At 38.7% G+C, this 24,101-nt stretch overlaps 1 long non-coding RNA gene across 1 annotated transcript in view; it reads right to left on the bottom strand.

Moving 5' to 3' along the window:
• Window positions 1-23,760, bottom strand: part of LOC111098384 — a 49,348-nt gene extending 25,588 nt beyond the window's left edge. The window contains exon 1 of the long non-coding RNA XR_005354812.1: window positions 23,220-23,760. This is a non-coding gene — a long non-coding RNA (uncharacterized LOC111098384). The remainder of the gene's footprint in view (window positions 1-23,219) is intronic.
• Between the last annotated feature and the right edge of the window lie 341 nt (window positions 23,761-24,101).

Genomic DNA, 24,101 nt, shown 5'->3' with positions numbered 1-24,101 from the left:
TATTTTAATTATTTCATCTTATTTTTTTCCAAATAAGGGTAATGGATGTATTTTGTAAGTAAATTTAATGTAGAAAAGCAAACACAGTTAAGGTTAGCAGATCATAAAATGATGATAGTTTTAACCACATAAAAAATTAAAATTTCTCTGCAGCACATGACACTAACGAACTAACTTTTGAAAATGACAAAGACTGGGTGACGGGCACTGAAGGGGGCACTTGATGGGATAAGCACTGGGTGTTATGCTATATGTTGGCAAATTGAACTCCAATAAAAAGAAATTTTAAAAAAAGAACCAATAGATATAAATGTATGATGATCAATATAACCATAAAATAGTATCAATAAAGAGTTAATTTTTTAAAAAAAGAAAATAAAATGACAAATCATGAAGCTTTTGCAACATATGACAAAGAGCGTTCTCATATCAGTCAATAAGAAAACAAATAATCACACAAATTTTTAAAAGTAAGTACAGGATCTAAACAGAACATGAGTCAATATTACTAATCCTCTGCTTTTAAACATTTGATTAACCAAAGCAAATAAAACAAATAAGGGACTGAAGATGACCCAGTGCAACTTGTTCACAACTGTGGCTGGTCTTTGTGTTAGTGTTGTCTTACTCTCATCAATTAGAAACTTTACACAGTAATTTTATTAATACTTGATTCTGCATTGTGAAAACTCTTTTGTTCGTGGTTTGTCACTTACGTTTTAATTTTGCATCCAATTTGCAATATACTTTGTCAAAATTAAGTAGTCAAACCTATGAGTCTGATCCATAGAAAACACTGAGTATTTCCCCCAAGGTTTGGCTTGGTATAGTTTTCATTAAATTATTTTAGCCACAGAAACCCTAAAACCCCAATGGCTTCTTGAAAATTCTGTTAATACATGTTGACGTTCACAGTGTCACACATAAGGTTTCTCTTTAAAAGCATCATCAAAATAAATAAATAAATAAATATTGAAGAGACTGTCTTTCTTCCAATGGATAGTCATTCCTCCTTTATCGAATATTAGTTGACCATAAAGTTCAGGGTCCACTTCTGGGTTCTCTATTCTGTTCCATTGATCTATGTGTCTGTTTTTGTGCCAGTACCACACTGTCTTGATGACCACAGCTTTGTAGTACAACCTGAAATCTGGCATTGTGATGCCCCCAGATATGGTTTTCTTTTTTAAAATTCCCCTGGCTATTCAGGGTCTTTTCTGATTCCACACAAATCTTAAAATAATTTGATCTAACTCTCTGAAGAAAGTCCATGGTATTTTGATAGGGATTGCATTAAACGTGTATATTGCCCTGGGTAACATTGACATTTTCACAATATTAATTCTGCCAATCCATGAGCATGGAATATTTTTCCATCTCTTTGTGTCTTTCTCAATTTCTTTCAGAAGTGTTCTATAGTTTTGAGGGTATAGATCCTTTACCTCTTTGGTTAGGTTTATTCCTAGGTATCTTATGCTTTTGGGTGCAATTGTAAATGGGATTAACTCCTTAATTTCTCTTTCTTCAGTCTCATTGTTAGTGTATAGAAATGCCACTGATTTCTGGGCATTGATTTTGTATCCTGCCACGCTACCGAATTGCTGTATGAGTTCTAGCAATCTTGGGGTGGAGGCTTTTGGGTTTTCTATGTAGAGTATCATGTCATCAGCGAAGAGGGAGAGTTTGACTTCTTTGCCAATTTGAATGCCTTTAATGTCTTTTTGTTGTCTGATTGCTGAGGCTAGGAAATGGTGCTGGGAAAATTGGACAGCCACATGCAGAAGAATGAAACTAGACCACTCTCTTTCACCATACACAAAGATAAAGTCAAAATGGATGAAAGATCTAAATGTGAGACAAGATTCCATCAGAATCCTAGAGAAGAACACAGGCAACACCGTTTTTGAACTCGGCCACAGTAACTTCTTGCAAGATACATCCACGAAGGCAAAAGAAACAAAAGCAAAAATGAACTATTGGGACTTCATCAAGATAAAAAGCTTCTGCACAGCAAAGGATACAGTCAACAAAACTCAAAGACAACCTACAGAATGGGAGAAGATATTTGCAAATGATGTATCAGATAAAGGGCTAGTTTCCAAGATCTATAAAGAACTTATTAAACTCAACACCAAAGAAACAAACAATCCAATCATGAAATGGGCAAAAGACATGAAGAGAAATCTCACAGAGGAAGACATAGACATGGCCAACAAGCACATGAGAAAATGCTCCGTATCACTTGCCATCAGGGAAATACAAATCAAAACCACAATGAGATCCCACCTCACACCAGTGAGAATGGGGCAAATTAACAAGGCAGGAAACCACAAATGTTGGAGAGGATGCGGAGAAAAGGGAACCCTCTTACACTGTTGGTGGGAATGTGAACTGGTGCAGCCACTCTGGAAAACTGTGTGGAGGTTCCTCAAAGAGTTAAAAATAGACCTGCCCTACGACCCAGCAATTGCACTGCTGGGGATTTACCCCAAAGATACAGATGCAATGAAACGCCGGGACACCTGCACCCCGATGTTTATAGCAGCAATGGCCACTATAGCCAAACTGTAGAAGGAGCCTCGGTGTCCATTGAAAGATGAATGGATAAAGAAGATGTGGTTTATGTATACAATGGAATATTACTCAGCTATTAGAAATGACAAATACCCACCATTTGCTTCAACGTGGATGGACCTGGAGGGTATTATGCTGAGTGAAGTAAGTCAGTCGGAGAAGGACAAACATTATATGTTCTCATTCATGTGGGGAATATAAATAATAGTGAAAGAGAATATAAGGGAAGGGAGAAGAAATGTGTGGGAAATATCAGAAAGGGAGACAGAACGTAAAGACTGCCTAACTCTGGGAAACGAACTAGGGGTGGTGGAAGGGGAGGAGGGCGGGGGGTGGGAGTGATTGGGTGACGGGCACTGGGGGTTATTCTGTATGTTGGTAAATTGAACACCAATAAAAAATAAATTTAAAAATAAATAAATAAATAAATAAATAAATAAATAATAATAAAATAAAATAAAAGCATCATCAAAATTTCTCTACAATTACTTACTTAGAATGTTTAAATCAATTTTTCAATTTCTACAATAGGTATTAAGCACGTGTCCCCGAATCTTACCTTAAAATAATACATAACGGTGCTTATAAGGATTACAACCATCTCTATCAATACCTGACACTCTACTACACAATCTCCATTTCTTCTGACGATAGACTTTTAAAAAACGTGTTCATGCCTCCTAAAGCTTGTATACAAGCTTTACTATACTGTTCATTCAAGGGTTAGAGCCCTGGATTCCATTAAGTGCAATATTTGAGAAATATGAAATTACTCACTGGGTTGGGGGGGTCAGTGGAACAGATAAAGGGGGTTAAGAGTACACCTACCATGATGAGCACTGTGTGTGTGTTTTTTTTAAGAATTGCAAATTCTTTTTTTTGTTTTTTTAATAATAAATTTATTTTTTATTGGTGTTCAGTTTGCCAACATACAGAATAACACCCAGTGCTCATCCCATCAAGTGCCCCCCTCAGTGTCCGTCACCCAGTCACCCCCACCCCCCGCCCTCCTCCCCTTCCACCACCCCTAGTTCATTTCCCAGAGTTAGGAGTCTTCATGTTCTGTCTCCCTTTAAAACTGTATTTGGTTGTGGAATGGAGGTGGGCGGGGGGGTTGGGGTAACTGGATGACAGGCACTGCGGAGGGCACTTGATGGGATGAGCACTGGTGTTATACTATATGTTGGCAAATTGAACTTAAATAAATACAAATGTAAAAATAAACAAACAGACAAATAAATAGATTAACTGTATTTGGCCATATTTTAAGTCTTGAAAAACCAAACTTTGAACTCTACGGTGCCATATTTTAAGTCTTGAAAAACCAAACTTTGAACTCTACGGTGCTTCTAGATACTCTGAATGGTTACAGGAAGCCTTGTGCACAACACTTAGACTATCAGCTGAACTCAAATTGCAAGCAAACAAACATACTTAGCGGCTGGAACCTGTATTACTAGAGAGCAAAGGATTAACTAGTAAGCTAATGTGGTAATGAGGTCACCATTTGGTCACAGTATCGTTGAATGATCATACTGTAACCCGAAACTAATATAACACAGTATGTTCATTACACTTCAAAAAGAAATATGAAATTATCAGTCGCACTTAAAATGAAACATGAATAAATAAGATGTGTTCATACGTATTAACATTTTTAGGACAGGATATAAGCTCTGTTATACCTGCTACAGCTAATACACCAAGATTTTTACATGCTCGACTCATTTATAAACTCAGGCCTCATATTTAACCTCACTGGTCTCACTTTGGATTTATGGAGAGCGTGCCACACCCCTGTGATATTTGCCACTTAATAATATAGTTATAAAATGCGTCGATGTGACACATTTACATCCCTTCACTCCTACCCCCAGTAGTCTCTGGTCGAAGTTTTAGGTTTAGTCTTCACTCTTATTTTTCCAGATAAACTAAGATTATTGCGTCTATTTCAAAAAGAAGTAAGTATGGGAGAGACAGGGAAAGAAAGGGATCACATCATGGTTTGGATCAGCGTTCTGCTAATGCTGAAAGCTTGGAGAAGAGGCCTCCCCTGCCCCCTTTGCCTGGCATCCCATCCCCATCATTCATGTTTTGTCCACAGTTGGGTTTCCTTTCATCGTGTCTACCAACACCTGGCATCCTATTATACACTGTCTGGATTTCGTGTGTTGCTGTCCATCTCTCTCCCCAGCTGGAACATAGGCTCCGTGAAGGCAGGGACTCTCTCCTGCTCCTCGTTGCATCTTCAAGGCCAGGCCTAAGGTGTGAACTCAACAAACACTTCTTTCCTCAAGTGTTCAACACGTGATATGATTATGTACGGGAAACGCTCAAAGGAAATCGACCCAAAAACTATAAAGCAACGGGCCCATGATGTCAGCGTAATCTTATCATTTTATTCTCACGTCATTTCCCTATCTCATTACACTGCCTAACATTCCAGAATTCTATGAAATAACAGCAGTGATGGAGCGCATGCTCTTCATGTAACTGGTCTTAAAGAATTTCGTAGTAGCTCACCTGGCGCTGCATTTGAGACAGAGACATTTGTTAATCGTGTTAAGGAAGGATGTTCCTTTGTCTAGGCGACTGAGAAAATGCTGGAGGAGCATCTTAAATTTTGTTAAAGGTCAATAATAGTAGTGACAGAAGGCGCCCTTGAACGGTTGCCCGTTTTATTGTAAATGTTTGGATTGCTTTGCCATGAAATCCAAGGCCAGTTATGGATTTTGATGCATATATTTATTCTCATTGAGTTACCAAGAATATTCTTGATTTCCTCAAAGTTGTTCCTTGAAGGTTGCAAAAAAAAAAAAAAAAAAAGGAGTATCTGGCCCTACAAATCTTTGAGGGTGGCTCCTTGACAAAGCTTTTAATTTGTATGTATTTGTCTATTAGCTTTTGTTTGTTTGTTTCAAGATTAATTCTTCATATTTTCATATAAAATTATCCATCTCATCCATGCGATCAAAGTTTTTGCATCACAATTTTACAAAGGATTCTCTCCTTGAGAGTGACTGCACTTTAGCATTTTTTTCTTATTGGCTTCTCTAGAAGTTTACCTATTTATACCGTTCTACTGTATCCAGTTCCTTGTTTTATTTTATGCCTCAATCGTTCTTCTACTTCCCAATTTATCAAATTTCCACTTTTATTATTATTAATGTGACTTTCTATTTTGCTTGGGTTTAACGTGTTGCTTTTTAATCAAGCTTTTGAGTTGAATCCTTAATTTATTTTCATTTTTTTTAACTTAAAGGGTAAGGAATATGAATTTTCCTCTCAGTACCACACTGAGAGGAAGATATTTTATAATTGTCATTTTGAGTTTATCTTCAGCCCCAGGGTGTGGTTCGGTTTTGTTTTCTTTCTGGATGACATGTGTTATTGTCTTATTTTCTAAATGGTTAGTTAGGTAAAGAGGGCATTTTTCTATTACCATCTGATACTATTCTTAGATGGTCAAAGAATGTAATTTGTAGCATATCTACTTTTTAATCTACTGACATTTTGATGGCTTAATTGTGTTCTAAGAGAAGCCAGTGGACTCCCCTTAGAGGTCAAGGCACTGGCGTGGGTCTCAAAGCACAGACTTTGAGCTGCTTTGGGTTTGTTTGGTGGGTCAAGGGCTGAGAGATTGGCATTAGGGCTCCACCACTACAATTGTGCTTTTGTTCATTTCTCTTTATTCCTTGGTACAGCTTAATACTTTGTAATTTGGTGCATAACATCCATGGCAGTGACTTTTTTGGGGGGAATTTGATTTCATCATTCTTTTTTTTCCATTTCTTTTTTTTTTCATTTTTTTATTTAAATTCAATTTGCCGACATATAATACCCAGTGCTCATCCCATCAGGTGCCCTCCTCTGTGTCCGTCACCCAGTTACCCCAACTCCCCACTCTCCTCCCCTTCCACAACTATTTGCTTGTTTCCCAGAGTCTGGAGTCTCTCATGGTTTGTCTCCCTCTCAAATCTTTCCCCACTCAGTTCCCCTCTTTCCCCTTATAATCCCTTTCACTATTTCTTTTATTCCACGGAGAAGTGAAACCATATGATGATTGTCCTTCTCTAATGGACTTACTTCACTCAGCATAATACCCTCCAGTTCCGTCCACGTTAAAGCAAATGGTACCCACCATTCATCCTTTCTGATGGCTAATATTCCAGTATGTATATAGACCACGTCTTTCTTATCCATTCATCTGTCAAAGGACATCAAGGGTCCTCCCACAGTTTGGCTACTGTGGACATTGCTGCTGTGAACATCAGGGTGCAGGTGTCGTGGCGTTTCACTACATCTGTATCTTTGGAGTAAATACCCAGTTGTGGCATTGCTGGATTGTAGGGTAGCTCTGTGTTTAACTTCATCATTCTTATTGGAATATAATTGACCTATGATATCCTATTACTTTCAAGTACACCTCATTTCTTTTAAATTGTGATTTTCATCATTCTGGGACCCCTTGCACCCTTTTTAAAACTTTTTTCTTATGATTTTATTGTTTTAGAGCAGGTTTAGGTTCCCAGAAAAATTGAGCGAAAGTACAGAGACTTACTATGTACCCCCTGCCCCAACTCGTGCACAGCCTCCACCACTGGAGAGTTATTGTTACTATTGATGAACCTACATGAGCACATCATTAACAAACCAAGTTTATAGTTGCTTTGTACATTGTACAAACCCTGGGTTTGGACAAATGTATAATGATGTGTATCCAACATTATGGTATCATACAGAGTATTTTCACCACAGTAAAAATTCACTGTGCTGTACCTAGTCAGTCATCCCTCTCTCCCCAACCCCCGGAAGCCACTGATTTTTTTACTGTCTCAATAGCTTTGGCTTTTCAAGAATGTAAAAGTTGGAATGATGCAATGGGTGGCCTTTTCATATGGGCTTCTTTCATGTAGTGATATGCATTTATGTTTCTCCCATGTCTTCTCATGGCTTGATAGCTCATTTCCTTTTTTTTTTTTTTTAATTTTCTTTATTTTAGAGAGAGAGAGAGAGTAAGGGAACGAGCAGAGGGAGAGAATCTTCAGGCAGACTACCCACTGAGCACAGAGCCCAACGTGGTACTTGATCTCACGACCCTCAGATCACAACCTAAGCTGAAACCAAGAGTTGGACAATTAACCTACCGAGCCACCCAGGCACCCCAAGAGCTCATTTCCTTTTAGCAAAGAATAATCTTCATTGTCTGAATGTGCTACAGTTTATCCATTCACTGACCGAAGGGAATGTTGGTTGCTTCCGAGCTTCTGAGTTTTGGCAGTTATGAATAAAGCAGCTATAAATATATCAGTGTGCAGGTTTTTAGGTGGACATAAGTTTTCGACACTTTTGAGTAAATACCAAAAGAGTGAAACTGTTGGATTAAATGGCAAGAGGAAGTTTAGCTTTTTAAGAAACCATCAAATTATCTTCCAAAGTGGCTGTACCATTTTTTTTATGCCTACCAACATTGGGTGTTGTCAGACTTCCAGATTTAGGCCACTTTAATAAGTGTGCTCTATTTTTTTTTTATTTTAAACATTTTATTTATTTATTCATGAGAGACACACAGAGAGAGAAGCAGAGACATAGGAAGAGGGAGAAGCAGGCTCCCCAGGGGGAGCCCAGTGTGGGACTCGATCCTAAGACTCTGGGATCATGCCCTGAGCTGAAGGCAGACGCTCAACCATTGAGCCACACGGGCGTCCCCAAAATTGGTTAATTTTTAAAAATCAGTTGATGTAATTCACAAAAAATTGAAAAAGAAAAATCAGATGATAGTCTTAATACATGGCAAAAACGGCAAATCACAAGACCTAGTCATGCTAAATAACAACAATAAAAATTAATCAACAAATGAGAACAGAAGGAAATTTCCCCAACCACTCAGTAGCAAACATTTTTTGCTAAGATAAGGAAAAGGAAAAGGCAGATGTGTTGAATATCATCACATTTATTGAACATTGGTTTTAACCTGTGAAATATGACAAGAAAGGGGGGAGTCATACATGTTAGAAAGGAAGAACTACAACTGTCTTTATTTGAAGATGATGTGATCATCTATGTTGAAAACTCTAAGGAATCTACAAAAAAAGGAACCAGAACTAATATGGAAGTCTAGCAAAGCCACAACATGGAAGTTCAGGATATAAAATCGGTTGGATTTCCATGTTTTTGTTACAAACGGTTCAGAATTAAAATGGAAAGACTATCAAATACAATAGCATCAAAAATATGAAACAGGAAGGGATAAATTTAACATAATATGTGCAAGGCCTTTAGGCTAAAAACTATAGCATATTGCTATGAAAGTAAGGAAAATCTAAATCCATGGAGAGAGATTCTGTGTCCATAATATTCCATGTTAATACCACAGTGTTGTCAATTCTCGCTAAATCGATTGACAGATTTGATGCAATGCTTATCAACATCCCAACAGAGTTTTCATAGAAACTGATAAGACTTTTATATTTACATATGGAAATATGTAAAGATTTATATGGAAATTGAAATGACAAGATTAATTAAAATAATCTGGAAAAGGAGAACAAAGTTGGACATTACCCGATTTCAAAACTTATTGTAAATCTACAGCTGTCAAGTCAGTGGACATTGATGAAAAGATGAACTTACTGCTCAACAGAATGGAATAGAGCTGAGAAATACACCCTGAAAACATGGTCAACTGATTTCTGACAAAAGAACCAACACAGTCCAGTGGAGAAAGGTTAATCCTTCCAAAAAACATGCTGGAAAAACTGAACACCTATATGCAAAGAAAAAAAGAAAAAAAAGAAGAACCTTGACCTCACTCTAGACACAAACACTAACTCAGAATTAATTAAAGACCTCAATGTAACTAATTCTATATGCTTCTGGAAGAAAGCACACTTTTATACGAAAGAATGACCCTCAGTTAGGCAAAGATTTCTTAGTTAAGACACAAAGAGACCTGGAAAAGAAAAAAAAATAATAAATTGGATTTCATTATAATTAAAAACTTTTGTGCTTCCAAGGCCCCATTGTGAAAATGAAAAGGCCAGGCTCGGACTGGGAGAAGATTCTTGCAAAACAGTATCTGAGAAAGAACTTGTATCGAGAATATATAAAGAACCCATACACTGCAATAAAAAATAAAAATGCACAAAAGATTTGAATAGCCATTTCACAAAAGAAGATATACAGATGGCAAATAAGGTAAATGCCAATTAAAACCACAGTGAGATACTCCTAGGCACCTATTAGAATGGCTTAGAATGTGCTGCCAAGAATGGGAAGCAGCTGAAATCCCTGTGAGCTGCTCATGGGGAGACGAAATGGTGCAGCCACTTTGGAAACTAGTCCAGCAGTATGTTATAAAGTTAAACATATAAAAAAATTTTAATTTAAAAATTTAAAAAAAAACATACACTTAGTGTCTCCTGCAGCAGTACTTCTCCTCGGTACCTGCTGAAGGGAAATGAAGACATTCATTCACAAATACTAGAACACGAATATTTAGAGAAGCTGGAATATCCAAACCCTGGAAACAATCGGTTGTTTCCAGGGTTTGGACACTGCCCTCCTGCTGGTGAGCAGATAAACACATGACCCTCTTCTGATGAGTAGATAAACACAATAGACGGTGTTCATACAGTGAAATACTACACAGAAATGAAAAGGAATGAGCCACACTGATACACTAAACAATATGGATGAGTTTCAAAAATATTATGTATAAGGAAAGAAGCCACAGAAGACTACATGTTGTATGATTCCATATCTGTGAAATTCTAGAAAAGAAAAGGAGTCGAGGGAAGTGGAATGATTGGAAGGGAGCAGGAGAGGGCTTCCTGGAGTGATAGAAATACTCAGCATTGTGATGAGGCGTACGTCAAACTCATTGAATTGTAAGACTAAATATGGAAACTTTGATCGTATGCAAATTTTACTTCAAGAAAACTAATTTTTGAAAAGAGTGCCCAGCAGATAAGCTTTCTCAAGCCCTGAAACCGACCTCCACTTTCAAGGGATGGTTCAACTGAGTATGGATTTCCAGGCCATATTGATTTTTCTAATCTGAATGTTGAAAACACTACTTTCTAGAATCCAGTACTGCTTATGGAAAAGCAAATACTAGTCTGATTCTCTTTTTTCTGATTCTCTTTCCTATAGGGTGACGTTTTCCTCTTTAATTTTTTATAATAATGCTATTAACGTACCATTACTGAGAGCTTAGAGTGCTCCAAGTCCTGTTCTACGTACAATGTTCCCAGCAACTTGGAACTTCTCGGTGATAAATCCAGTTGTGATGGCTTTTTCATTACTGTTCTAAAAACTCAGGGAACTGTTTCAATATACAGACTCCTGTCCTTTGGGGGAAATTTCTTCTGTTGTTTCCTAGCCATGGCTTCTGTCTCTGCATCCTCTCTTCTCCCCTACTAGTTCTCTAAAATAATGGGGACTAGACCTCTTGGGGATTGATCCTGGATTTCTCTTATCTCTTATCTCCTAATTTCCCCTCTTTCCAGACCTTTTATTGCTTCTTTAATTTTAGCAACCACGTTTTTAATCTCTGAGACATTTCTTGTTTCCTGAGTGATCTTTTTCCCTCAACTACTATTCTTGTTCTTTGAATGTAACATCTCGGATGTCACAGAAGGTGCTTTTAGAATATATTTTTGTCTTGCTTTTCATCTTGGTTTTGCTCTTCTATCTGATACGCACACATACACACATACATTCTCTCTCTCTACCTGGTGACCCTTGGTTGTCTATTCACATATAAGAAGGATGCTCGAGTTTCCTCACAACCTCCCCCTTGCCTCACTACTGAGCTCCAACTAGAATACTTTTGGAGGCAGGAAATGGCAGGGAAATTTGAGCGACAGACTTTGGATTAGATGAGGAGGGTGATGAAGAGAAGAAGGCCCTACTACCTACCAAAATGAAGAAAGGTTAGTCAGTTTCATGCAATATCTTCCAAGGCAGAAGACAGCATTTGCTAGATCATATGTTTGTTTGTTTGTTTGTTTGTTTGTTTGTTTGTTATAAAGGCCCCCACCTCCCCTCCTCTAGAATTAAATTCCAGCAACCTAACTCAGCTCAGAATGCGGAAGTGGGAAAGGGATCCTGTCGCCAGCCAGGATCCTTACACTGTGCCCTAAACTCCAACAACTCCATCTTCTCCTGGACCAGCTCCCCTGCCCCACCCTCTGGATGACCAGCTGTGCTGAACCAGGAATCTCTAAGGGCACCCAGCCCCCTACCTCTTCAGTGGCCCTCTTGGTGAATCTCCTGGTCTGTGCTGTCCTCAAATTATGTCATCCTTCAGCCAACTGCGTCCCCTCTTAATCACTCGGCATTTGTTTTTCTGCATTTGAAGACCTGCTCCCTGCTCTCTTTCATTGATTCTTCTTTATATATGAGGTTTGGACTTGTTTGCTTTTCATGCATTTGTTTGCATCTCTATCCACCATCACCACAAGATCTTAGAAAGCACAGGGCATAAACACCTCTATGTCACTCTCTTAAAAAAAAAAGAGAGAAAAAAAGTCCTCTTCACCTTTCGTCTTTTACTTGTCAAAAACCACCCCTGCCAACGAAATCCACCATCACAGCCCTGGATTAGGTCACTATGATGAGACATCCTTAAACATCCTATGACTGTTTTAAAGCAACAATAACCATTTGTGTATTTTTCACAAGTTCTACACATTTGTCAAGTAAATCAAGATTAATTTTATAATAACAAAGATGAATTTATGTAATTTAGATGAATTTTTCTATACCTTATTTAATATGCTGTTTGATTTGTTAAAGAATGAATGGTTTGTTTAAATCTTTCACTACAATTTTGGTTTTATAACAACTTTAAAAATTGCTATATACATATATACTTAGATGTCATTTAGGACATAAAAGTTTATGACTACTCTAGCTTCACAATAAAGTAAGCCCTTTATCAAAGTAAGATAATTATGTTTTATTTAATTATTTTAGCTTACATTTTACCTTTTCCGATACTAATACTGTCAATTCAGCTTTCTTTTAGTTTATATATTAACATATCTTTAAAAATTCCTTTATTCTTAGACTTCCTTTGAAACTTTACTTTAGCATTTCTTCTGAGCAATAAAAAAAAACCTCAATTTCAATTTATTTCTTGAACCACTAAGGAGTTTAATCTCATTCATTCATTTGACAAATGTTTGTTGGGGAAATACTATGTATTAGAGCTGATATTCAGAACAGAAAAAACATGGTTAAAGCCATTACAAATTTTTTGCATCTTATTTTCTCTGTTTAGATATACAATGTGTTCACTTTTTTGTTTCTTCTATGAGCCCTTACCTTTGAATCAAAAGAGGGAGAAATAAGAAATATAAGGATTCAATATTCATTCATAATTTTTTGAGAAATATTGTTAGCAAGCCAGCTAAAGCCAGATTTTTTCTTAAACTGATAAAGATTATTGATTGAAATACCTGCCTACAAGTGATAAAAGGTGGAAAGCTTCTTTTCCAAGATTAGGAACAAAACAAGGGTGATCATTCTCACCACATACATTTAACATGGTAGTGGAAGTCCTAGCTTGAACAATTAGGCAAGAAAAAGAAATAAATGACATTCAAATCAGAAAGGAAGAAGCAAAACTATCTCCAGCTGTCAGTGATATGACCTTAGATATAGAAAATCCTAAAGATTTCACCAAAAAACTCATAGAACTAATCAACAAATCAGTAAACTTGCAGGATACAAAATCAACATTAAAAAAATAAGTTGAATTTCTATACACAAACAACAAACTATTTGGAAAAATAAAGGAAAAATGTCACTTATAATAGCATCAAAAATAATAAAATATATAGAAATAAATTTAACCAAGGAGGTTAAAGATCCATACTCTGAAAAGTATTAGACACTGATGAAACAAATGGAAGAACAAAAAATGGAAAGATACTATGTGCTCATGAATTGGAAGACTTAATATCGTTCAAATGTCCAAAGCTTTCTATAGATTCAGTGCAATTCCTCCTAAAATTCTAATTACATGTTTCACAGAAATAGAAAAAACAATCCTACGATGTGTATGGAACCACAAAAGACCACAAATAGTCAAAGCAATCCTGATAAAGGACAAAGGTAGAGGCATCACAATTCCTGATTTCAAACTTTATTACAAAGTTATGGTAATCAATATAGCATAGTACTGGCATAAAAACAGACACATAAACCACAGAACAGAATTGAGAGCCCAGAAATAAACTCATGCATGTACAGTCAATTAATAGTCGGCAAAGGAGATGAGAAGATACAATAAGGAAAGGACAATCTCTTCAATAAATGATGCTAAGAAAAATGATAACCACATGCAAAAGAATGAAGTTGGATCTCTGTTTTACACCACTCACAAAAATTAACTCAAAATAGATGAAATACTTAAATATAAGACCCAACAAAACTACCAGAAAAAAAATAGGGAAAAATTCCTTGAAATTGCTCTAAAAATTTTTTTGGATATGACAGCAAAATAATCACAAATAAACAAGTGGGACTATACCAAGCTAAAAAGCTTCTGCACTGCAAAAGAAACAATAAACAAGATGAAAAGGCAATCTATGGAATGGGAGAAAACTTGCAAACTATCTATCTGATAAGGGCTTAAGACACAAAATAAGAAATTCAATCAACTCGATAACAAAAAAAACAAAACAAAACAAAACAAACAAAAAACCCTCAGTTTAAAAGTGGGCAGAGGACTTGATAGACAATACAAAAGGACAAATGGCCAATGGACATGTGAAAAGACACTTAATATCACCAATCTGGAAAATGCAAATTAGAAACATTATGAGATAACACTTGGCACTCATTAGAAAGGCTATTATCAAAAAGACAAAAGACAGCAAGTGGTGCTGAGGCTGTGGAGGAAAGGGAACTCTTATATGCTATTGGGGGCCTTCAACTTGGTATGGCCACTATGGAAAATAGTTTGGAGGCTCCTCAAAAAATTAAAAACAGAACTACCACATTATCCAACAATCCCCTTCTAGGTGTATATCTGAAGGAAATGAAATCACTACCATGAGGAGATATCTGCACCCTCCCATTCATTGCCATATAGTTCACAGTAGCCAAGACTTGGGAAGAATCTGAGTACCCTTGGAGGGATGAATGGAAAAAGAAAATATGAAAATATATAGATGTGGATACACACACCTACCACAATGGAATAGTATTCAGCCGTAAAAAAGAAAGAAATTCTGCCTTTTGCAACAACATGGATGGAACATGAGGGCATTCTGCTAAGTGAAATAATTCAGACAGAGAAAGATAAATACTGTATGTTGTCTCTTACAAGTAGGATCTAAGAAAACTGAACCCATAGAAACAGAATAGAATGGTGGTTGCCAGGAGATAGGATGAGAAAATGGAGAGCTATTGGTCAATGGGCATAAACTTCCAGTTAGAAAATGAGTAAGTTCTGGGGATCTAAGGTACAGCATGGTAATTATAATTAACAATACTATGTTGTATACTTAAAAGTTGTAAGAGAGTAGATCTTAAATGTTATCACCACAAAAAGAAAATGATAATTACATGAAGGAATGGAGGTGTTAACTAATCTTATTGTAGAAGCCATTTTGCGATATATCAAATCATCATATTGTATATCTTAAAATTGCATAGGTTATATGTCAATTATACCTCAATTAAGCTGGAATAAATAAAAGGTAAGATAAATTAAAACATGCTGAAAAATTTTTCCCTTGAAATCAGAAATGAGAGAAGGATGTACAATTTCATCACTTATATTTTTAACATTTTACTGGAGATTCTAACCAGTGCAATAAAGCAAGAAAAGTAAAGAGAAGATTAGAAAGGAAAAAAATACTAGTGTTTTCTGATGACATGATTGTGTACAAAGAAAGTCCAAAGAATATATAGACAATTAAAAGTAATGGAGAACTTAGTGAAATGTGCTGGATACCAGAAAATATGCAAAAATCAATTGTATTTCTATATACCAGCAACAAAACACAGATAATAAAATATTAAAAATCATTAACATTTATATTAGCATCAAAGATCAACAAATACCTAGAAATGAATTAAGGTAAAATGGGTCTTAAACATTTGTGTAAGACCTTGACCTTTGCATTGAAACCTACAAAATACTTTTAAGAGAAACAAACAAACAAACAAAAAAAAAACTAAAGAAATGGAAGACTTGAGCAGCCCCAGTGGCTCAGTGGTTTAGCACCATCTTCGGCCCAGGGCGTGATCCTGGAGACCCGGGATCGAGTCCCATGTCAGGCTCCCTGCGAGGAGCCTGCTTCTCCCTCTGCCTGTGTCTCTGCCTCTCTCTCTCTGTCTCTCTCATGAATAAATAAATAAAATCTTTTTTAAAAAAAGAAATGGAAGATTTGATTTTACAAATCAAATTGATCTAAAAACTTTTCTATAATCAAAATCCAAGCATGGTTTTCTGTGTGTGTATAAATTTACAAGCTCATTCTTAAATTTCTGTGGAAATTCAAATAGCCAAGGCAACTGTAAAGAAAAACAAAGCTGAAGGACTCTCATTGCCAAGTATAAAGACTTATTATAAAGCTGTAATAAATAAGACTGTGATATTAGTGTAAGGACAAACCAAAAAATTCAGTGGAATAAAGAGTCTAAAATTTAAACACATAATGGTCCACCATCTAATTTGTAAAAAAGTTGACTCCATAGTGCAGTCTTTTCAATAAGAGGATCCCTGGGTGGCTCAGTGGTTTAGCGCCGCCTTCAGCCCAGGGCGTGATCCTGGAGACCTGAGATCGAGTCCCACATCGGGCTCCCTGCATGGAGCCTGCTTCTCCCTCTGCCTGTGTCTCTGCCTCTCTCTCTCACTCTCTCTCTCTCTCTCTCCCTCTGTCTTTCATGAATAAATAAATAAAATATTTTTAAAAAATAAGTGATGCCAGTTCAACAGAATATCTATATGGGAAAAAATACATCTTGACCCCCTATCTCACACTATACACAAAAATCAGTTCCAGGTGTACTGCAGCATCTCGTGGACATGGGGAGTATATAAAAATTCTTTTTATTTTTTGAAGATTTTATTTATTTATTCATGAGAGACACACAGAGAGAAAGAGGTAGAGACACAGGCAGAGGGAGAAGCAGGCTCCATTCAGGGAGCCTGACATGGGACTCGATCCCGGGTCTCCAGGATCACACCCTGGGCTGAAGGCGGTGCTAAACCGCTGAGCCACCCAGGCTGCCCAGTATATAAAAATTCTTAAACAAACTACACACACACACACACACACACACACACACACACCTCTGGGAAAGGTCTCTTATGGAAACATATGCATACAACTCCTATAAATTAATAAGAACAAGACTTTTTAAATAGAAAAATGTTTCAAAGACAAAAACAGATACTTCATAAAAGAGGATCCCACAATGTCTACCAAACATGAAAGAGGATCTAACCGGTCATCTGCGAAAAATAAATTAAAACAGCTATTCAACACACTAGCCATTCGTTGGAAAGGCTAAAATGAAAAAGATGGAAAATGCCAATGGCTATAAAAGAAGGGAAATGCTCATGCACTCCTCTTGGTGGTGTCAACTGGTACAAACAGCTTGGAAAACTGCTTGGCAGTTTGATGAACCTGAACATGTGTGTTTCTTTGACCCAGTAACTCCACTTCTAAATACAGACTCGACTAAACTGCATGCATCTTTTTAACAACACCCATGGATTGGAATATCCGTGGCAGTGCCATTCATACTAGTCGAGAACTGGAAACTCCTCAAATGCCATCAAAGGCACAATCGAAAAGTAAATTGTGATGCATTCACACAATAAAATGCCAACCTGCTAAAGAAAGGGACAACCTACAGCCACGCCTCCTGGATACATCTCGGAAATGTGATGCTGAGAAGTAGACGCCAGTAGGAAGAATGTGTGTGGTATGATTCAGTGTATCTGAAGTCGAAGTGAGATAGTGATAACCCCTGGGGGTGACAGTAACTAAAAGAGACCGGGATGTATTCTCTGGGGTCCAGCCATGGTCTCCATGGTGGTGGTTGTGAAAATTTACCAAGCTGAACACAGAACACTTTTCTGCACGTATGTGATAATGCCAATGAAATGAAACAAGAAAGGAAAGGGAAGGGAAGGGAAGGGAAGGGAAGGGAAGGGAAGGGAAGGGAAGGGAAGGGAAGGGAAAAAGAAAAGAAAGAAACCACAAAACAAACTAAAAAAAAAAACTCACAACAAGACACACCCCCCTAAAGAGAACGCCGCACAAAGAACAAGCAAGACAGAAAAGAAAAAAGAAAAAAAAGAAAAGAAAAGAAAAGAAAGAAAACACAACTTACCCACCTTTATTTTTATAGTTGGCGCTACCTCTTTGTCAAATGAAAATATTAATATGGTTCCCCTATGCTCTTTCTGATTCTATTAGCACAATTAGAAACACTTGGGCCCAGACTATTGCCACAATTTTTAGCGACTATCAAATCATTTTATGTTTCGAGCATTATCTTGCATTTTGTTTTATGGCTACATGTGTCACAATTAGATAGACTTACTTAGATATTTCACTGGATTTCAATTCTGATTCTAGGTTTGCATAGCTTCTGTTCTCTATTTCTGACTCACAGATTTTTGATTTGCTTCTCATTTGACTGGGAAACATCTTCTGAGAGATTCTTCTAGAAAGAATAACCAGTTCATGGTTTTTGGCATGTCTAACATTGATCTTTTTTCCCCATCATCTTATTTAACTGTTTCCCAATTATTATTTGTGTTTTGTTTTTCATTTTTTGTTTGAGGACCTAGCTTTGTTTGCTCTTTTTTAAATAGTGATATGGAAGCTAAATAAATCTTATTTTTAGACCCACTTGATTGGGGCACTTGACGGGATGAGCACTGGGTGTTATTCTGTATGTTGGCAAATTGAACACCAATAAAAAAATAAATTTATTATTTAAAAAAAAAGAAATACTAAAAAAAAAAAGAAATGTTGAGAAAATACATTTGAGTTGACTGTTCTCTACCAATATTGAAAATGATACACTATCAATTCTATCCCTTATATAAAAGGATACATTCTGTGTCCTCTTTCTTCCTGCATCTTCTCTGCCTCTCATACCCCGATTTCAGTTGATATAATAAGGAACTTAAATATTTGCATTAAAAACCTTATTTTTGCCTTTGCCGTAAACTCTGTAGCCACATTTTAAACAACTAATCTGAGTAAATGTTTCCTTTTCAGTGCTTTGTGCCATTTCTTTTACACTAATTCTTCCCATTTCTTGTGTTCTTTGTTATTTATGTGCCATTCTTTGAGCCGGAGCAATTCTTTGAGTATTTTTTTAATGAAGGGCACATGGGTGGTATACTTCCTAAGTTACTTCCATATTTCTAAATCTGCAAGGTTGTCTCAGGAATGATAGGTTGAGGGAATGCAGAATTGTGTTTTCAATTCAAAATAATCTTTTATTATTGCTAAGGCTGTATACGTACACTGCAGAAAATTAGAAAATACAGGTAAGTAAGAGTAAGAAAATAAAATCTCGTTTTCCTACTGTTAACCCTCTAGACTACACCCTCCCAGATCTTTTTTCTATTACACACATGGGTATACGTCTGTTTGTTAAAGTAAGGTCGTACTGTACACACTGTCTCATAACATGCCTTTATTCCATATATAAATGTCCACCTTTCCATAGCATTAAACTGTGATGTCACCTAGTGCTCAGACTCGACTCAAATCTCCCCAGTTGCCCTTTACTTGTCCCAACTAGATGCAACTCCAATGGTTACTTCTTTAAATTACTTCCAATCTAGAAACAGCCCCTTCTCATGAAGATGGTTGTTGCATAGATTGGGACAAACTCTCCATCTTGTAGGTTTGTCTGCTTGCCCACTCACGAGTCATGATGAAGGCCCAATCATATTTCTCCAAATCTCTGTAAACACCTCTGTCGCATTCCTGCCATTTAGTTTGGCAGGAGAAAATTCAGATAGCAGCTTGATTTTTCCTTTCCTTCCTTCCTACTGCTTCCTAACTTATTTTATCTACCCTTGAAATTCACAAATGTCATGAGGTGCTATCTCCATGGGACTCTACTCATTAATTATGACCGGTACTCAGCGAATGTTTTCATCTAAAAGCTTAAGCTTTTATTGAACTCAAAGACTGTTTCCTTTCTTTGTCTCTATGTGATTTCCTTCTGGAATTGCTATCATATGTGATTTGAATCTCCTGGACTTTATCTCCTGAATTTGTTCCCTTATGGCCATCCCATTTTCCCTTTCATAAGAAACTGACTCTTCACTCATAGATTTGGGAGTAAGTCTAGGATGGGATTCTCCATCCTGACGCACTTGCAGAACACAGGCATGGTCAACCCTACCCAGCATTTGTTGCCTCCTTCCCCTGGACCTCTGTTCTACGTGCTCTACAAGGATCCCATCCGTCAGTCTTCATATCAAACATGTTAGGTTGGGATGATGACTGACTCCATTTTAGAGATGATGAAATTAAGTCACCACGTTAGATGCATAACTTACCCAACCTCATGGATAACAAGTGGTCAGACCGGTATCCAATTTGGAGCTTCCTGTCTTGCCCTCTGCACTGTGGGGAACCCAGACTGGCCCAAACTTCCTGCTTCTCAGCCCCGTGGCACCCTCTCTGCTACAGGATCCCCTATGAGATCCTTCTAAACTCCTTCCAGGTAAGCTGCCCATTTGCTTGAAGCCAGTGGTGGACAGGTCCTCCCCTTGGACTGGTGCTCATGGTTGTATATTTCACAGAAATTTTCTTCAAAATGTTGTGATATGGCTGGCTGTCTTCCCTGGTTTCCAGTATGAACACAGATTTTCCCCTATATTTACATCCTTTTGGCTATTTCCATGGAAAACTCCATGCCAAATGTACATTTAGAGATTTTTGTTTCTTATATTCTCTATCAAAAATGTGAGCTCCAGTCATTTCATCTCCCTTCTGGGCCTCCCCAACTCACAGTGAACAACGTCCTTAACTTAGAAACCAGTCCCTCCAAGAACAAGCCCAGCCTGACTTTCCCATCATAATCCCCATTGCTTTGTTAATTCTCTTTATTCTCAGAGAAAGCTCCATGTCTCTGCTCTCCCTGCCCTGGTGCCGTGTGTCAGCACCATGCTGTCTCCTCCGAGTGGAATGCTCTTTCTCTCACTCCATCCCCTCTCCTTCTTCAGTTGTTCCATGGAGAGTTTACCTCTCCACCTCCCTTGTGGCCTTCTCTCAGTCAGGATCCCATCAGAAAGCAGTTGGCACACTCCAGTGAGGATGCTCCAGGGAAGATTTATTTACAAACAGGTGCATTACAGGGTGGAAAGCGGCAGTAGAGGAACCTCAAGACACAGTGTAGAATCCAATGTCTAGGACTAAAGGAATGGGGGAAGGGGAGGTTCCTGCACCTGGAAAGAGAGAGTCTTGTACTTTCTTGAGAATGGCTGGGATCTTCAGCCAAGGGAGCATCCACAGGAGGGACCCAGCAGCCTAAAGACTTTGACCTCAGTTGCCCTGCCAGCCCTCCCTTCCAACCTCCTGGCAGGGCTCCCCTCCATCAGGACCCAGCCAGAATCCAGATGACACAAGACCCCTTGTTGCAATCCATACACACCAGCCCCCTGAGGCTGAGGACAGGGTGGAAGGGGAAAAATGTGCATAGATGGGCAAAGGAAGAAACCTGCTGTGGACGCTACCACTTCCATTGTTTATAGTAATCCTGTGGGTCTTAACTTGCCCACTAGCTCGGGTGAGTCGTACCACGACTCCGCATCTAACAGCGTCCACTGTGCACTCCACACTCATGGACGTTGTGTTGAGTCAGGGGAACAACATATGATTATAAGTCATCAGGTGTCCTACTCTGGAGGTGGCAAAGGTTGACTTGGGCCATCTTCTCTCCCATTTTAGTGACCAATAGTACAGATTGAAGGATTCGAGTGGGGTCGCAGATAGATGCTTCTCACCATGTGCACCGATCTTCCCAGCTAGTAAGTCCTGGGCTGCTGTCATCCGTCATGCACCTCAGCTGTGGGACTCCAGCACCCTCACCCAGCACTAGAGAACCCAAGCGCCCAGCAAGTGACCCCTGTTGTTCTTGAAGTCATTTGCAGTTTCATGTGCTCACTCCTTTGTTAAGCATTCACTAAGCACCTACCTGTGTATAGCAAGGGTTTTAAGCCTGTGAGCCTAGAGGGGCCTGGCAGGAGAAGATAAACAAAAGCAGGTGCCCTGGTCTAAGGAAGAAGAAGTGGGGCCGTGGCTGAAGGGAGAGTACATTCCCCTTTTAAGAGGACAGCGCTGGCTGTAGTAGCTGATTGCTGCTCTGCAGAAATGCAGACCCAGCACTGGCATCTCCTCCTCTGCCCTTCCTCTTTTCCTAAAGAAGACAGATTTCCAGCTCGATCTAAAGTCTTTTTTTAAATGTAAGCAGCTCATTCCATTTAAATGTGTGTGTACATGTGCACGCATGCCTGCGTATGTGCGTGTGCGTGTGTGCATGTGTGTGCGTGTGTGCGCGCGCACAGTGGGCATCAAATGTGTTTTCTGATTGAAACTGACCTGAGGGGCACCAGGTTGCACCCCCTGATGGCCAGGGAACCAGGGCAGATACCACAAAAGAAGAAAGGACCCTGCAATCCCACAAGTAGATCTGATAGAAAGTAGAAAAAAAGCGTCTAAAGGGAGTAGAAATAACACATCGTGGGAAATTATTCCTCATTCTGCTGGTAACAAACCTCCCCATGGCCAACCACCCATGCAGTCTTGGCCCAACTGCATCCTGATTTGGAAACCTAATTTTGGAAGCACAACATGTGAGACTTTGTGATTTTGATTAGAACGACATCAATATGGGACAACGGTATTTTTCCCAAAATGGGAAACAAAACCAACCAACCAACCAACAAACAAACAAAAGAAACAAGCCTTCAAAGGGTGAAAGAAAATCACTATTTACCTACACTCCCTTCTTCTTAATTTCCAATATTCTTTTAGACTCCTGCCAAGTCCAAATGAAGACAGTTATATAATAATAATCGTCCATAATAACAATAGACTTTGACCCGACATTCACCAAAGCCTACCCTGAAGAATTTCAGAGCAGAACCAGGAGAGGAACAAGTCATGAAATGGTTGGGAGTCTTGACTTTTTAAAAAACTTTATCAATAATTTAGTCTCAAGAGTTAAAATGAACTTTTCTCTAGAAGTAAACTCTCGTCGTAAACACTTCAAATGATATTTTGTGTAACATTCCATTTTTCCTTATGATGAGCGTGGATTCCACACCCAGAAGCAAATGCGTCACTGTTGCTGCCCTCCAAGCAATGCACCCACCATGCCCTTGCCTTCACACGGACGACCTTGGGACAGGCTCCTCGATTCCCCTACTCTGGGTCCGTAGTTGCAGTCGGCCTTCCAAGTTACTCAGGGTAATGTCTCAAATGCCTGCTGCCCTAATCACCTCCTGGCCTGGAGTGATGATGTGATCTATCACACCAACTGGGCCACTTTGCAGATTAAAAAAGGCCTCGTTACATGGAAACAAGCGTTAACCATGACTGACCTGGGCCGTCACTGGCGTATGGCCATCCTACCTGAAAACAAGGTAGAAGCATCAATAGTGTGGTGTCTTTCTGCCAAGCTGGTGGAGACCTCTGTACTCAGGGCTGCAATGCAGCGTAAAAGGCAGGGAATGGTTGGTCATGGGGGGCTCCCAGTGGCCTCCAGTACCCCACTCCAGGGAGAGCAGAGCAACGGGAAGAGTCATGGAGTCTATGCCCGGGACCCCAGTACTAGGGGAGGACCCACTTCATGCTCCCTGGTATCCCTCTCTCGGCCAGCCTCCCTACACAGTGACCTGAAATATTCTGCAGCAATATTTATGATGTCACTCTGTCTCTCACCGTCTCTGTCTCTCTCTCTCTCAGACACACTTGTGTGCATTCTGACATCGATTAAATGAAGTATAGACCAGATCTAGTTTCTCCAGAAGTTTCCAAGTCAACAAATGATCTGGGCAAAGAGATGGCTGGGGACTTCTTAAGCCGGCAAAGAAACTGGCAGCTCAGCATATGGGCCACACTCCTGAGGCCCCTGGCTAGGAATGCCTGGCTCCGTTTTGCACCTTCTTGTGGTTCTCCGTGTCTACAACATTCAGACATGCATAAGATTCTAAATACTGTTATTGACATCATAATGGATGTGAGAATATTAGTTCTCATGCGTTAAGCACCTGTTCTGGGCCAAGCATCCTACTAGGCACTTACCTATTAACACTCTAATCCTTACGATCCTATAAAGGAGATGTATGTATCTCCATCCTACAGATAAAGACACTGAGGCTCAGAGAGGTTAACTGTCTTGCTCAAGGTCACACAGCTGGGCAGCGCTGGTACCGACTCCCCCCAGAATCCGCCAAAAGGTGATAAATCCCAAGCCATATCTTTGCCTTAAAAAAATTAGTTGGTGTCTCGAGC

This window comes from Canis lupus, chromosome 1 (genome assembly GCF_011100685.1).
Source record: "Canis lupus familiaris isolate Mischka breed German Shepherd chromosome 1, alternate assembly UU_Cfam_GSD_1.0, whole genome shotgun sequence".
NCBI classification, from domain to species: domain Eukaryota; kingdom Metazoa; phylum Chordata; class Mammalia; order Carnivora; family Canidae; genus Canis; species Canis lupus.
Note: the sequence above shows the minus strand (reverse complement) of the source record. Positions and strands in the feature narration are given on the sequence as shown.